This window comes from Pongo pygmaeus, chromosome 2 (genome assembly GCF_028885625.2).
Source record: "Pongo pygmaeus isolate AG05252 chromosome 2, NHGRI_mPonPyg2-v2.0_pri, whole genome shotgun sequence".
In the NCBI taxonomy this organism is placed as follows: Eukaryota; Metazoa; Chordata; class Mammalia; order Primates; family Hominidae; genus Pongo; species Pongo pygmaeus.
In genome coordinates, this window is record NC_085930.1 from 84,835,054 (window position 1) to 84,851,326 (window position 16,273).

A 16,273-nucleotide genomic window follows, 5' to 3' on the forward strand; every position below is an offset into this window, starting at 1 on the left:
TAATTTATCTTTATGACCCTGGGGCCCAGCAGTTAGTAGGCAGATAGCATCTGAGCCTTGCCTGAATTAAGAAATCAAGCATCAACAGGAAGAGGCATGCTCACTTCTTGCAGAACAGTGTTCATTCCTGACATGTATAAACTTTGGTAACATCTTTTTGGCTAAATTTATGTATTTGTTTAAAATGGCTATTAAAGCCATCATCTTAGGATAGGGATGACCATGATTTTTACGCATTTCATCCTTCCATCCATCCACATGTCTACCCAGCTTTCAGTAAATGCTCCCTGTGAATTCCTGTTTTAGGCTGGGTGCTGAAGAGTTTTGCCCCAGAAGAGCTCCCATTCAATTGGGGGGAGCCAGAAATATGAAGTATTAATTTCAGTACAATATGGTGAGTACAAAAGAAATATGAATAAAGAGCTATGGAAGGAATCCAAGGAAATGGGTAGCTACTTGTCTGTGGAAATTTTCATAGAAAATTTAGAGAAGGCAACTTTCCCAGAGAAAGTTGACAAAATAATATAGAAGTCAAGAGAATTACTGTAGTAGGCTCCTCAAATAGATCTGTGTCCCAATCCCGGGAATTTGTGAATATGTTACCTTACATGGTGAAAAGGACTTTGCAGATGTAAATACATTAAGAACACTGGGATTATCTTGAATTATCCAGGCGGGCCCAAGGTAATAACACATCCTTATAAGAGGGAGGCAAGAAGGTCAAAGTCAGAGAAGGAGATCTGATGATGGAAGCAAAGTCATAGAGAGGAAGAGAAAGGAAGGGAAAGGAAGAGGGTGGGAGAAGGAATGAGAGAAAGAAAAAGAAACATTTGAGATGCAATGCTGCTAGCTTTGGAAGTAGAGGAAAGGGCCATGAGTGAAGGAATGTGGGCAGCCTCTAGGAGCTGGAAAAGTCAAGAAAACAGATTATCCCCTAGAACTCCAGAAGGCAGGCAGCCCTGCCAGCACCTTTATTATAGCCCAGTATAATTCATTTTGGACTTCTGACTTTTAGAACTGTAAGATAATAGGTTTGTGTTGTTTTAAGGCACTACATTTGTGATGATTTGTCACAGCTTGATAGGAAATGAATACAGCAACTTTGGAGCCAGAGAACCTTGATTTCTCTGCCACTTGGTGGACATAAATCCTTGAATGTGTATTACTTTGTTGAGCTACATTTTGCCAAGCCTTAGATTCCTTCTTGTGCTGAATAATACTACATCATAGAGTGTTGATCATCACCATGCTGGGCATACAACATGCTCTTAATAAATATAAGCTAATAAGGTGACCCTTGGCCAGAGCCTTGAGGGCTCCACAGGAACATTCCAGGCAAAGGGAAGATCATATGCACGGCATGATATTATGACCGGGTGGCGTACAGTGAAAATTTTGCTCTGGCGGCAGTAAGACATGGAGGATGTGAAGAAGCCAGATATGAGGCTAAAGAGGTGAGACTGGAACAAGTTGTGAATACCTTATATAGTATCTTAAGGAGTTTAAACTCTACTCTGTTGACTAGAAAGGCAGGAGCAATCTTTAAAAGAGTGAGAGCCACGATAAACTTGGGTATTTAGAGACATGGCTCTTTTGTTCATAAAGAGTCTAGGGATGGGGAAGCTTGTTTGAGGGAAATAATGTTAAATACCCATTGGTCTTGCAAATGATCATTATCATCAAAATTCCATTATCAAAATTAACATATTGGGCTAGGTGCGGTGATTCCTGTCTTTCGTCCCAGCTACATGAGAGACTGAGGCAGAAGGATCACTGGAGCCTGGGGTTTCGAGGCTACAATGAGCTATGATCATGCCACTGCACTCCAACCTGAGTGATGGAGCAAGACCCTATCATCAGAAATAAAATAGGACCCTATCTTCAGAAACAATACATTTCCACCAAACTATTGTCTCCTTTATGCTAGCCTATATAGCTGTTTTTGAACATAGGAAACACTTTTCAACCTTATGAGAAGAAATGTAATACTACCACATAATTCATCAGGCTGCACACTGATAAATGTGCAGTTATCTGTGTGTATGTATACATATTACATTTCAATAAGAAGTTTAAAATATTAGCTTGAAAGTGATGCTACCAATATGTACACATGTATAGTTTGGAAACACAAAAATAAGGGTATTCTAAGAAGATATGTTCCTCCTAGAATTTAGAAACATGATTATAGCAGACATATATTTCAGACCCTAGCTTCAGAAACAAAATGCAAGTATTTCTTGAGTGCTTAGTTTGTGTCTGGCACTGTAACAACTGCTTTTCAAAGGTTATCTAATTTAATGACCCCAAGAATCTTATACCTCGGTATATTATTAGACCCAAGAGACAGAAGAGAATGTGTACTTAAAAAGGTTAAGTGGCTAGCCCAAGGTCAACTAACTAGCAAGGAGCAGAGAGAGGATTCAAGTTCAAGTCTTTCTGATGCCAGGAGTTATTGTTTTACCTACCGTGTAATTTTTCACTTCTGTCTCTTCCAAGCAATTTCATAAGTGAAGTCATATACTAACGAGGTCCTTGGGTCCTTAGAGACTAAATTAGGGCTCCATAAAGTACTCTCACTCTATCTATTAATGTTATTTCTTCTTGAACTGTACCAGAGTAAGTTTCCAGTATAATAGTTTCTCTGCAAGTTCATTCTTCAATCTAGCAGTCACATATGTTAGAGACTATTTAACCACCGAATGTCTTTATTGCTATGAACTTATGCCCTCCTCTCCATTCGGCAGATGAAATAATAGCCATTGATGAGCCAGTGAAGTGCTGCGGATGTTGGCGTTCTAAAAATACAGCCAATTAAGTTTGTTGGGTAGAAATGAACCCTATCATAACTGTTGCTGATGTCAAAGATTTGTTTGTCTTGGTATCAGAAATAAATATAATAAGCTTTTGCTTTCTAAAATGGCATCAGAGAAAACACATGCCTTGCTGGGTGCAGAAGATGTTGTGATATCAACTCTGGTACTTTTCTTTTTGTGGAGTGGATGAGATAGGAGATTGAAGGAAGACTTCAGGTTGTGATAATCATATGAAACATCCTTTATAAGAGATTATTAAGGAGATTAGCACACCTTCAGTCATATACCCTTGAACATAAAAAATATCCACATCCCAGATATCAGAACAAGAAAAGACATTCTAGAATCTGGGGTTGATTACATACTGGGGCCTGTCAGGGAGTAAGTTGGGGGGCGGGAGAGAATTAGGAAAAATAGATAATGTATGCTGGGCTTAATACCTAGGTGATGGGTTGACAGGTGCAGCAAACCACCATGACATATGTTTACCTATGTAACAAACCTGCACGTCCTACATATGTACCCCAGAACTTAAAATAAAAATAAAAATAAAAAGGAATCTGAGGTTGATAACATGAGACCAAAAGAAATTGAAGGGTGACTTCAAAGGCAAGGGAAGACACTTGTGATGCCTAAATGCCTAAAACTGAAACAGGTAGGATAAGATGAAAAAAAAAAATAAATAGGGGAAAAAAGGAGAAATATGGAATTATGGACTTCAAGACCTGGGAAATATTAGCTTATCTAGTCAAGAGTTAGCTAATAGACAGCATTTGGTCCATTATATCTCAAGGCAGCCCTACAGGAGGGACCTGGGAAATTAATACCTTGATTTCCGTTGTCTCCCTCCTTCTAATTTCCTTCACATGCTCTCCATTGGCTGAACCCAAATGACAGCCAGAAAGTAAGGAAACCTGATGATGTCATACATACAAGTCAGTCTTGAGGCAGAGATGGGTGGTGAGTAGACATAGAGGGGCAAAAGTGAGATATACACCACACTGGGGTGGGAAATTAATCCCTAGACTAACAGTAAGAAAGGGCTCCTAAGACCCTAGTTAATAATAAAAGAGCTGGATGAAGCCATCTAATCATATGTGTATGGTAATCCCCCCTAACCTGCTGGGGATACATTTCAACATCCCTAGTGGATTCCTGAAATCACATATCATACAAAACCCAGATATACTATATTTTTCCTATACATACATAACCTACGATGAAGTTTAATTTAAAAATTAGGCCCACTAAGAGATTAACAACAGTAAATAATAATAAAATAGAACAATTATAACAATATACTGTAATAAAAGCTATGTTAATGTGGTCTCTCTCCCAAAATATCTTATTGTACTGTAGTCACCTTTCTTGTGATGATGTGAGATGACACAATGCCTAAGTGATGAGATGAAGTGAGGTGAATGACATAGGCATTGTGATGGAGTGTTAGGCTACTATTGACCTTCTGATGATATGTCAGAAGGAGGATCATCTGTTTTAGGTGATCCTGGATCACCGAGCCATGACGATGTCAATTACTGGATGTTGGGAATGCATAATGTCAATGTCTAATGGGCAGGTAGGGATATAGCATGGAGAAACTGGACAAAGGGGAACTCATGTCCCAGGAAGGACAGAGTGAGACAATGAGATTTCATCACACTACTCAGAGTGGTACATGATTGAAAACTTATGAATTGTTTATTTCTGGAATTTTTTCATTTAATATTTTTAGACCATAGAAAGCAAAACCACAGGTATGTAGGTATTGCTATATGATGGACATGTAAGCTGGCCACACCAGAACAGACTTAGATTCTTGGTAGCATTTCCCCATACACCTGTAGATAACCAGTTGCCTGGAGCTTTTCTCTTATTAAGCCAATTGTTCATCTCAATAAATACTTGGTGACCAGGACTGTCATACATGAGCTAGATCCAAAGCCAAACACAACTGGTGGAAAACCATGCTTGGTAAGTTACAGGGCCAGCTTGCCTTTAAGCTTTGATAGTCCATGAGCTTCAGACATTTAGTTCCCTTTGTCCTGCTCCTCAAATCTACCTTCTTGAATATTTCATCCATACATGTCCACCAAACTATTGTCTCCTTTAAGCTATAGCCTGTATAGCTGTTTTTGAAGATAGGAAACACTTCTCAACCTTATGAGAAGAAGTGTAATACTACCACATAATTCATCAAACTGCACCCTGATAAATGTGGAGTTATCTGTGTGTGTGTATGCATATTACACTTCAATAAGAAGTTTAAAATATTAGCTTGAAAGTGATGCTACTAATATGTACACATACATTGTTTGGAAACACAAAAATGTGGGTATTCTAAGAAGATATGTTCCTCCTAGAAACAAGAAATATGATTATAGCGACATATATTTTTATCTCCTTAATTCTACTTTCTTTGGAGAATTATCCCTCCCACTTTCTGAATGGTTTTGTGGGTGGCTGCTCTTGCTCCCTGAGCCCAAGGATGAGCATGTAATCCAGTTCTGGCTAACAAACCCCACCCCTCTGGCTGCAGCGACTGGTGTGGCAATAGATATTTAACCTAGATAAATCAAAGTTCTCTTTGGACCTTTCTGCTGGAACTATGGAGGTGTATCCTCTTATGTTTGGATAATCAATTATAAGAAAAGTGATGTATACATGGGACTTCTGGTTGTCATCTTTCCAACTACATGACAGGAAAATAAAATGAGTCCAACACATATTGGAAGTAGAATGGAAAATTAGAGAAAGAAAGGCAACCACTGTCATCTGAGCCCCCTGGAATCTGCTATGCCCAGTGTGTAAATGTCTTGATTATGCCATGGGTCCATTTTTAGATTTTACAGCTAGATGAGCCAATACATTCTATTTTGAGTCAGTTTTTCTCATTTTCCTGCCATTTATCATCAAAAGAACCAATCAATATAACAGTATTAGTAGTAGAGTTTTTTTCTCCCAAAGGCTGAAACATATCTTGGGCTTCCTCTTTTCCTTGGAGCCAGGAATTAAACAACATTGTCCTGACATCTTCCAAACTCACTGTGTGTCTCATTAAAGAAATAATGATTTTATATACCTTAGCATATGCGAATCCCAGTTTGTACATCCAACATAATTACGATGTAAAGATAGGGAAAGCTTTAACAAAGTCATAAGACCATCTGGGTTTCAGATTCTCTCCTCTTCCTTTCCATCCCCTGTCTCACTGTCTCTGAGACTCTTGAGTTAGACCTAATCCCTGGCACTATGCCTCTGAGAAGGCATTTCAACTCTCTAGACCTCACCTCAATTTTCTGGGATTTGCAGGGATAAAGAAAAGAACAATGCTTCTCTCATTTGAGAAGCAGAGAGATACTGATATATGGCCTCCATTGATAGCTGCAGGGAGTCAACAAGACTCCTGAGTGACAAGTAGAGCTGTCCCAGTCTGCTGAAAATCAGCCCCCAGGGGACTGACAAAGAGCCTGGTATGACCACAGCTGGTTGTTTCCTTAGGGTCTGTTCTCACTCACCTCACATCTGCTGCCAAAAATCCCTGCTCTCTGGAAACTTCTTTGTTCTTTGGCCTAGACTCAGACTCTCTATTTTTATGTTTAAAAATGCAGGTATGATTGGACTCTCTTGGAGCAGTTGCAAAGAGAAATGTAATTTTCTTCTCCCAGCTTGACTGGTTTTACAGTGAGACTTACAACTAAACTTCTAAGATGACACTTCATGAGAACATGGCCTTGATCTTAAAATAATGAATGAACCCTTACCTTAAGGGTGTTTGTTCCATGTAAGATTGATCTCAGACACTAAGATTTATTTGCTAGGCTGATCTCGGCCATTCCCTGAGATGTGAAGGTTCTACTTGTAACACATTTTCATCATTTTTGAAACAAGAGGGAGTTACCTATTGATCAGTATGCCTCAATCTCAAGAGTGGCTTTCCCCTCTTGTGCACTTTTTATAGTGTCCATTTCTTACTCCTTGTATGTCCACCCCTCTCTTCTGGGCCACCATCATGTCTCACCTGGATTGCCATCACAACTTCCTAACTTGTCTAGCTGCATCTACTTCTGTCCTTCTGCTCCTTTGATCTATTTTCAACAAAGCAGCCAGAGTGATTTTATTGAAAGGAAATCAGATCACATCACTCTTCTACTCAATATCCTCCCAAGGTTCTCATCCCTTACTTGGAGTAAAAACCAAAGTCCTTAATGTAACCCAGCAGTCCCATAAACTGTGGGTCCTCCTTCCCTTACTAACTTCCCTTTCCAACTTCCCTTTCCACTACTCTTTTCCTCATTCACTCTGCTTTTGCCATATTGATCTTCCTGCTATCTTTTGTCTTCCTCGGGTTCACCAGGCTTGCATGTACTTTGAGGCCTTTGCACATGTCCATAGTGCTCTCCCTCAGATATTCTAATGTCTAGTACACTCATTTCCTCAGGATTTTTTCTCAGAAGTCACTTTCTCACTGAGGCTATGTATGACACCTGACCTAAAATTTCAACCCTTACCACCTGTCACTTCATATTGCCTTTCTTTGCCTCCAATTACATTTCATGTAGTATTAATAATTCTATTTGTCATCTGTTTCTCCTACTAGAAAGTAAGCTCTACAAGGGCAGGAATTTTGGTCTTTTTTTTTTTTTAAACCACTGAATCCTCAGGGTCTAGAAGAGTACCTGGCACATAGTATGTGCCAATAAATATTTTTAGAAAGAATAAATGAATGGATGAATATTTAAAATGGAATACAGAGGCACACAGCTGAGAACTAAACTGAAAATGTGTGTGGAAGATTTTTCAGAGAAGATGTTGCTCCAAAGTGGGTAGGGGCAATGGCTTTATAGAGGCAGGAAACATAAAATATGTATAAACTGCTACTTAGGAGGTAAAAAATAAGCAGTTGACATAAAAATCCATGAGGTCGGGTGCGGTGGCTCATGCCTGTAATCCCAGCACTTTGGGAGGCCAAGGTGGGCAGATCACAAGGTCAGGAGATTGAAACCAGCCTGGCCAACATGGCGAAACCCCATCTCTACTAAAAATACAAAAATTAGCTGAACATGGTGGTGTACACCCATAATCCTAGCTACTCAGGAGCCTGAGGCAGGAGAATCACTTGAACCAGGGAGTCGGAGGTTGCAGTGAGCCAAAATAGTGCCACTGCACTCCAGTCTGGTGACAGAGTGAGACTCCATCTCAAAAAAAAAAAAACACTGACATGAAACTATCTACAAATATGCTATATACATATATACAAATACACTATTAAGTAAAGCACCTCACAGAACAATGAACAAATAAAATCTTACATCTATAAACAAATCAAAAAACAAACTATAGATTTCTGTATGTGTGTGTGTGTATACATGCCTACCTAGAAAAGGGTCTAGAAGTCTATACCAGTGGTCAAAATTGTTTTCTGTAAAGGGCCAGACTATAAATATTTTAGGCTTCTTAGGCCACATGTTGGTCTCTGTTGAATATCTTATTTTTCTTCTTTTTAAAACAACCCTTTTAAATGTCAAAAGAAAAATTTATTTGACATAATGTGCAAAAACAAAATCCAGCCTTTGGTCCTTCAGGTTATTGACTCCTGATCCAGATTTTTTTTCAGTTAGAGCAAAGGCAATGACATTGGGAAGAATGAGGAAGACTAGTCTTTGCCTTTAGATGCTTTAAAACTATTTTGAATTTTTAAAAAATTATTGAATTACTTTGAATTTCAAAATGATTGATGAGGTTTGAATTATGTTTTCAGGATGTGTATTCCTTAAATTTATGGGTAAAAAGAAATTAGTTTTTTTTTCATTCTAAGATAGCTGAATAGTAACAGCTATGATTTGTAGCTCCTAGCATGATTGAAGCAGAAGACAGGTGATTTCTGCATTTCCAACTGAGGTATCTGGTTCATCTCATTGGGACTGGTTGGGCAGTGGGTGCAGCCCATGGAGGGTGAGCTGAAGCAAGGCGGGGCATCACCTCACCCGGGAAGCATAAGGGGTTGGGGGATTTCCCTTTTCTAGCAAAGGGAAGCCGTGACAGACTGTACCTGGAAAACTGGTACACTTCTGCCCAAATACTGCACTTTTCCCATGGTCTTAGCAACTGGCAGACCAGGAGATTCTCTCCTGGTGCCTAGCTCCTGGTAGACCAGGAGCTCCTGGCAGACTAGGAGATTCTCTCCTGGTGCCTAGCTCAGCAGGTCCCACACCCACGGAGCCTTGCTCACTGATAGTGCAGCAGTCTGAAATCGACCAGCAAGGCTGCAGCCTGGCAGGGGGAGGGGTGTCCGCCATTGCCGAGGCGTAAGTAGGTAAACAAAGCAGCCAGGAAGCTCAAACAGGGCAGAGCCCACCTCAGCTCAGCAAGGCCTACTGCCTCTATAGACTCCACCTCTGTGGGCAGGGCTTAGCTGAACAAAGGCAGCAGACAACTTCCGCAGACTTAAATGTCCCTGTCTGACAGCTTGGAATAGAGCAGTGGTTCTCCCAGCATTATGTTTGAGCTCTGAGAATGGACAGACTACCTCCTCAAGTGGGTACCTGACCCCTGTGTAGTCTAACTGGGGGACACCTCCCAGTAGGGGCTGACAGACACCTCGTACAGGTGGGTGCCCCTATGGGACGAAGCTTCCAGAGGAAGGATCAGGCAGAAATATTTGCTGCTCCGCAATATTTGCTGTTCTGCAGCCTCCACTGGTGATACCCAGGCAAAGAGGGTCTGGAGTGGACCTCCAGCAAACTCCAACAGACCTGCAGCTGAGGGACGTGACTGTTAGAAGAAAAACTAACAAACAGAAAGAAATAGCTTCAACATCAACAAAAAGGACATCCACATCAAAACCTCATCTGTAGGTCACCAACATCAAAGACCAAAGGTAGATAAAACCACAAAGATGGGGAGAAACTAGAGCAGAAAACCTGATAATTGTAGAAACCGGAGCACCTCTTCTCCTCCAAAGGATCGCAGTTCCTCACCAGCAATGGAACAAAACTGGATGAAGAATGACTTTGATGAGTTGACAGAAGTAAGCTTCAGAAGGTCGATAATAATAAACTTCTCTGAGCTAAAGGAGCATGTTCTAACCCATCACAAGGAAGCTAAAAACCTTGAAAAAAAGTTAGACGAATGGCTAACTAGAATAAACAGTGTAGAGAAGACGTTAAATGACCTGATGGAGCTGAAAACCATGGCATGAGAATTTCATGACGCATGCAAAAGCTTCAATAGCTGATTCGATCAAGTGGAAGAACAGATATCAGTGATTGAAGATCAAATTAATGAAATAAAGTGAGAAGACAAGATTAGAGAAAAAAGGGTAAAAAGAAACCAACAAAGCATCCAAGAAATATGGGACTATGTGAAAAGACCAAATGTACGTTTGACTGGTGTACCTGAAAGTGGCAGGAAGAATGGAACCAAGTTGGAAAACACTCTTCAGGATATTATCCAGGAGAACTTCCCCAACCTAGCAAGGCAGTCCAACATTTAAATTCAGGAAATACAGAGAATACCACAAAGATACTCCTTGAGAAGAGTAACCCCAAGACAAAAAATTGTCAGATTCACCAAGGTTGAAATGAGGGAAAAAATGTTAAGGGCAGCCAGAGAGAAAGGTCGGGTTACCCACAAAGGGAAGCCCATCAGACTAACAGCGAATCTCTTGCAGAAACCCTACAATCCAGAAGAGACTGGGGGTCAATATTTAACATTCTTAAAGAAAAGTATTTCCAACCCAGAATTTCATATCTAGCCAAACTACACTTCATAAGTGAAGGAGAAATAAAATCCTTTACAGACAAGCAAATGCTGAGAGATTTTATCACCACCAGGCCTGCCTTACAAGAGCTCCTGAAGGAAGCACTAAACATAGAGAGGGACAACTGGTAGTAGCCACTGCTAAAATATGCCAAATTGTAAAGACCATCAATGCTAGGAAGAAACTGCATCAGTTAATGGGCAAAATAACCAGCGAACATCATAATGCCAGGATCAAATTCACACATAACAATATTAACCTTAAATGTAAATGGGTTAAAGCCCCAATTGAAAGACACAAGACTGGCAAATTAGATAAAGAGTCAAGATCCATCAGTGTGCTATATTCAGGAGACCCATCTCACGTGCAGAGACACATATAGGCTCAAAATAAAGGGATGGAGGAAGATCTATCAAGCAAACAGAAAGCAAAAAAACAAACAAACAAACAAAAAAAACCAGGGGTTGCAATCCTAGGCTCTGATAAAACATACTTTAAACCAACAAAGAACAAAAGAGACAAAGAAGGCCATTGCATAATGGTAAAGGGATCAATTAAACAAGAAGAGCTAACCATCCTAAATATATATGCACCCAATACAGGAGCAACCAGGTTCATAAAGTAAGTCCTTAGAGACCTACAAAGAGACTTAGACTCCCACACGATAATAATGGGAGACTTTAACACCCCACTGTCAATATTAGACAGATCAATGAGATAGAAGATTATCAAAGATATCCAGAACTTGAACTCAGCTCTGCACCAAGCAGACATAACAAACATCTACAGAACTCTCCACCCCAAATCAACAGAATATACATTCTTCTCAGCACATCACATTTATTCTAAAATGGACCACATAATTGGAAGTAAAGCACTCCTCAGCAAATGTAAAAGAACAGAAATCACAACAAACTGTTTTTCAGACCACAGTGCAATCAAATTAGAACTCAGGATTAAGTAACTCACTCAAAACCACACAACTGCATGGAAACTGAATAACCTGCTCCTGAATGACTACTAGGTAAATAACAAAATGAAGGAAGAAATAAAGATATTCTTTGAAACCAATGAGAACAAAGACACAACATACTAGAATCTCTGGGACACATTTAAAGCAGTGTGTAGAGGGAAATTTATAGCACTAAATGCCAACAAGAGAAAGCAGAAAGGATCTAAAATTGACACTCTAACATCGCAATTAAAACAACTCGAGAAGCAAGAGCAAACAAATTCAAAAGCTAGCAGAAGGCAAGAGATAACTAAGATCAGAGCAGAACTGAAGGAAATAGAGACACAAAAAACCCTTCAAAACATCAATGAATCTAGGAACTGGTTTTTTGAAATGATCAACAAAATAGACCACTGGCAAGACTAATAAAGAAGAAAAGACAGAAGAATCAAATAGATGCAATAAAAAATGATAAAAAGTATATCACCACTGATCTCACAGAAATAAAAATTACCATCAGAGAATATTATAAACACCTCTACACAAATAAACCAGAAAATTAGAAGAAATGGATGAATTCCTGCATACATACACCCTCCCAAGACTAAACCATAAAGAAGCTGAATCTCTGAACAGACCAAAAACAGTCTCAGAAATTGAGGCAATAATTAATAGCCTACTAGCCAAAAAAAGTCCAGGACCAGATGGATTCACAGCCTAATTCTACCATAGGTACAAAGAGGAGCTGGTCCCATTCCTTCTGAAACTATTCAAATTAACAGAAAAAGAGGGAATCCTCCCTAACTCATTTTATGAGGCCAGCATCATCCTGATACCAAAACTTGGCAGAGACACAACAAAAAAAGAAAACTTCAGGCCAATATCCCTGATGAACGTTGATGTGAAAATCCTCAATAAAATACTGGCAAACCGACTCCAGCAGCATATCAAAAAGCTTATCCACCATGATCAAGTCAGCTTCATCTCTGGGATGCAAGGATGGTTGAACATATGCAAATCAATAAATGTAATCCATCACATAAACAGAACCAATGACAAAAACCACATGATTATCTCAATAGATGCAGAAAAGGCCTTTGACAAAATTCAACAACGCTTCATGCTAAAAACTCTCAATAAACTAGGTATTGATGGAACATATCACAAAATAATAAGAGTTATTTATGACAAACCCACAGCCGATATTATATTGAATGGGCAAAAACTGGAAGCATTCCCTTTGAAAACTGGCACAAGACAAGGATGCCCTCTCTTACCACTCCTATTCAACATAGTGTTGGAAGTTCTGGCCAGGGCAATCTAGGAAGGGAAAGAAATAAAAGGTATTCAATTAGGAAAAGAGGAAGTCAAATTGTCTCTGTTTGTGGATGACATGATTATCTATTTAGAAAACCCCATTGTCTCAGCCCAAAATCTCCTTAAGCTGATAAGCAACTTCAGCAAAGTCTCAGGATACAAAATCAATGTGCAAAAATCACAGGCATTCCTACACACCATTAACAGACAAACAGAGAGCCAAATCATGAGTGAATTCCCATTCACAATTGCTTCAAAGAGAATAAAATACCTAGAAATCCAACTAACAAGGGATGTAAAAACCTCTTCAAGGAGAACTACAAACCACTGCTCAGCAAAATAAAAGAGGACACAAACAAATGGAAGAACATTCCATACTCATGGATAGGAAGAATCAATATTATGAAAATAGCCATACTGCCCAAGGTAATTTATAGATTCGATGCCGTCCCCATCAAGCTACCAATGACTTTCTTCACAGAATTGGAAAAAACTACTTTAAAGTTCATATGGAAACAAAAAAGAGCCCGCATAACCAATACAATCCTAAGCAAAAAGGACAAAGCTGGAGGCATCATGCTACCTGACTTCAAACTGTACTACAAGACTACAGTAACCAAAACAGCATGGTACTGGAGCCAAAACAGATATATAGACCAATGGAACAGAACAGAGGCCTCAGAAATAACACCACACATCTACAACCATCTGATCTTTGGCAAACCTGAAAAAAACAAGAAATCGGGAAAGAATTCCCTATTTAACAAATGGTACTGGGAAAACTGGCTAGCCATATGTAGAAAGCTGAAACTGTGTCCCTTCCTGACACCTTATACAAAAATTAATTCATGATGGATTAAAGACTTAAATGTAAGACCTACAAACCCAAAAACTCTAGAAGAAAACTTAAGCAATACCATTCAGGACATAGGTATGGGCAAAGACTTCATGACTAAAATACCAAAAGCAATGGCAACAAAAGCCAAAATAGACAATGGGATCTAATTAAACTAAAGAGCTTCTGCACAGCAAAAGAAACCACCATCACAGTGAACAGGCAACCCACAGAATGGGTGAAAATTTTTGCAATCTACCCATCTGACAAAGGGCTAATATCCAGAATCTACGAAGAACTTAAACAAATTTATAAGAAAAAGCAAAGAACCCCATCAAAAAGTAAACAAAGGATACGAACAAACACTTCTCAAAAGAAGACATTTATGCAGCCAACAGACATAAAATGAAGGAAAAAAATACTCATCATCATGGGTCATCAAAGAAATGCAAATCAAAACCATAATGAGATACCATCTCACGCCAGTTAGAATGGCGATCATTAAAAAGTCAGGAAACAACAGATGCTGGAGAGGATGTGGAGAAATAGGAATGCTTTTACACTGTTGGTGGAAGTGTAAATTAGTTCAACCACTGTGGAAGACAGTGTGGTGACTCCTCAAGGATCTAGAATGAGAAATACCATTTGACCCAGCCATCCCATTACTGGGTATATACCCAAGGGATTATAAATCATGCTACTATAAAGACACATGCTCATGTATGTTTATTGTGGCACTATTCACAATAGCAAAGACTTGGAACCAACCCAAATGTCCATCAATGATAGACTGGATTAAGAAAACGTGGCACATATACACTATGGAATACTATGCAGCCATAAAAAAGATGGGTTCATGTCCTTTTCAGGGACATGGATGAAGCTGGAAACCATCATTCTGAGTAAAGTATCACAAGGACAGAAAACCAAACACTGCATGTTCTGACTCATAGGTGGGAACTGAACAATGAGAACACTTGGACACAGGGGGAGGAATATCACACACAGGGGCAAGTCATGGGGTGGGGTGCAGGGGGAGGGATAGCATTAAGAGAAATACCTAATGTAAATGACGAGCTGATGGGTGCAACAAATCAACATGGCATATGTACATCTATGTAACAAACTTGCACTTTGTGCACATGTACCCTAGAACTTAAAGTATAATAATAATAAAAAAATTAGGAAAAAATAAACAAATTGGGAAAAAACCTGATATGTAGGAGGTATTCAAGAAATATTGGTTGAATGAATGGATTTTTTTTTTTTCTTTTTGAGACAGGAGTCTCGCCCTGTTGCCCAGACTGGAGTGCAGTGACATGATCTCAGCTCACTGCAACCTCCGCCTCCTGGGTTCAAATGATTCTTCTGCCTCAGCCTCCAGAGTAGCTGGGATTACAGGCACCTGCCCTCATGCCCAGCTAATTTTTTTGTATTTTTAGTAGACAGGGTTTCACCGTGTTAGCCGGGATAGTCTCGATCTCTTGATCTCGTGATCCTCCTATATGCTACTATAAAGACACATACACATATATGTTTATTGTGGCACTATTCACAACAGCAAAGACTTGGAACCAACACAAATGTCCATCAATGATAGACTAGATTAAGAAAATGTGGCACATATCCACCATGGAGGCCTCAGCCTCCCAAAGTGCAGGGATTACAGGCATGAGCCACTGCACCCAACCATGAATGGATTTTAAATAAATGAATAACTGAATGTTCAAATGAATGAATGAATACATGGACTCACGTGTTTCCAATTCTTTTGCTATGTTTTGTGTAGAGGCAAGTAAGTAGTTTGTGAATTTTCAGAGCTAACAGAAGAAGCCCTAAGGCATGTCCTATAAGATTCAAAGTCCAAGGTACTGACTTCATATTTTTCATTATTATACAATTTTCATAATATTAGTACTGAAAAACTTGTAAATAAAATCAATTTCATGGACTTAAAATTATTTTACCTAACGCATTCATCTTTGGTTTGCATGAGGCTTTACTGTAATACACCACAGCAAAACTTGCAATAATATTTAGTTACTTCCACATTTTGTAACAAGCTTAAGTGAGCATTGAGCCACAAATATTTATTCATATTAAACCCACTTGTCTAGGAATTAGTTGCTTTTCAGGCTCAATATATCAAACTTTTTTGTAGAATAAGCATTTTAAACCTTTCGGAGTTTGCAAAAATCTATTGTTTGATGACCTCTTTACAAAGAAGCAAAAGAAAACACATGCACATCTGTGTCCTTGTAGAGAGATGACACTGTCTTCACTTTTGCCTTTAAATCCTTTTTATACAATAATAAAAACATAAATTTTAAATTGTCCTTGAGATTACTATCTAAATTGCTAACAATTGTTTAAAACGCGCCTTGCCATGCTTTAGTACCTATCCCATGTGTTTTCATAAAATAGCATATTTATCATCATCAATATAAATCTTGTTCAAAACACACATTAGGCATCCATCTGTACGTTCTATTCTGGTCCTATACGAAAGGGTTTTAGGGAAAAGAAAAGCAACAATTTAAGTTTGAGAAGTCCTTTAAAAGTTACTACTGGAATTTATTTTAATTCTTGCA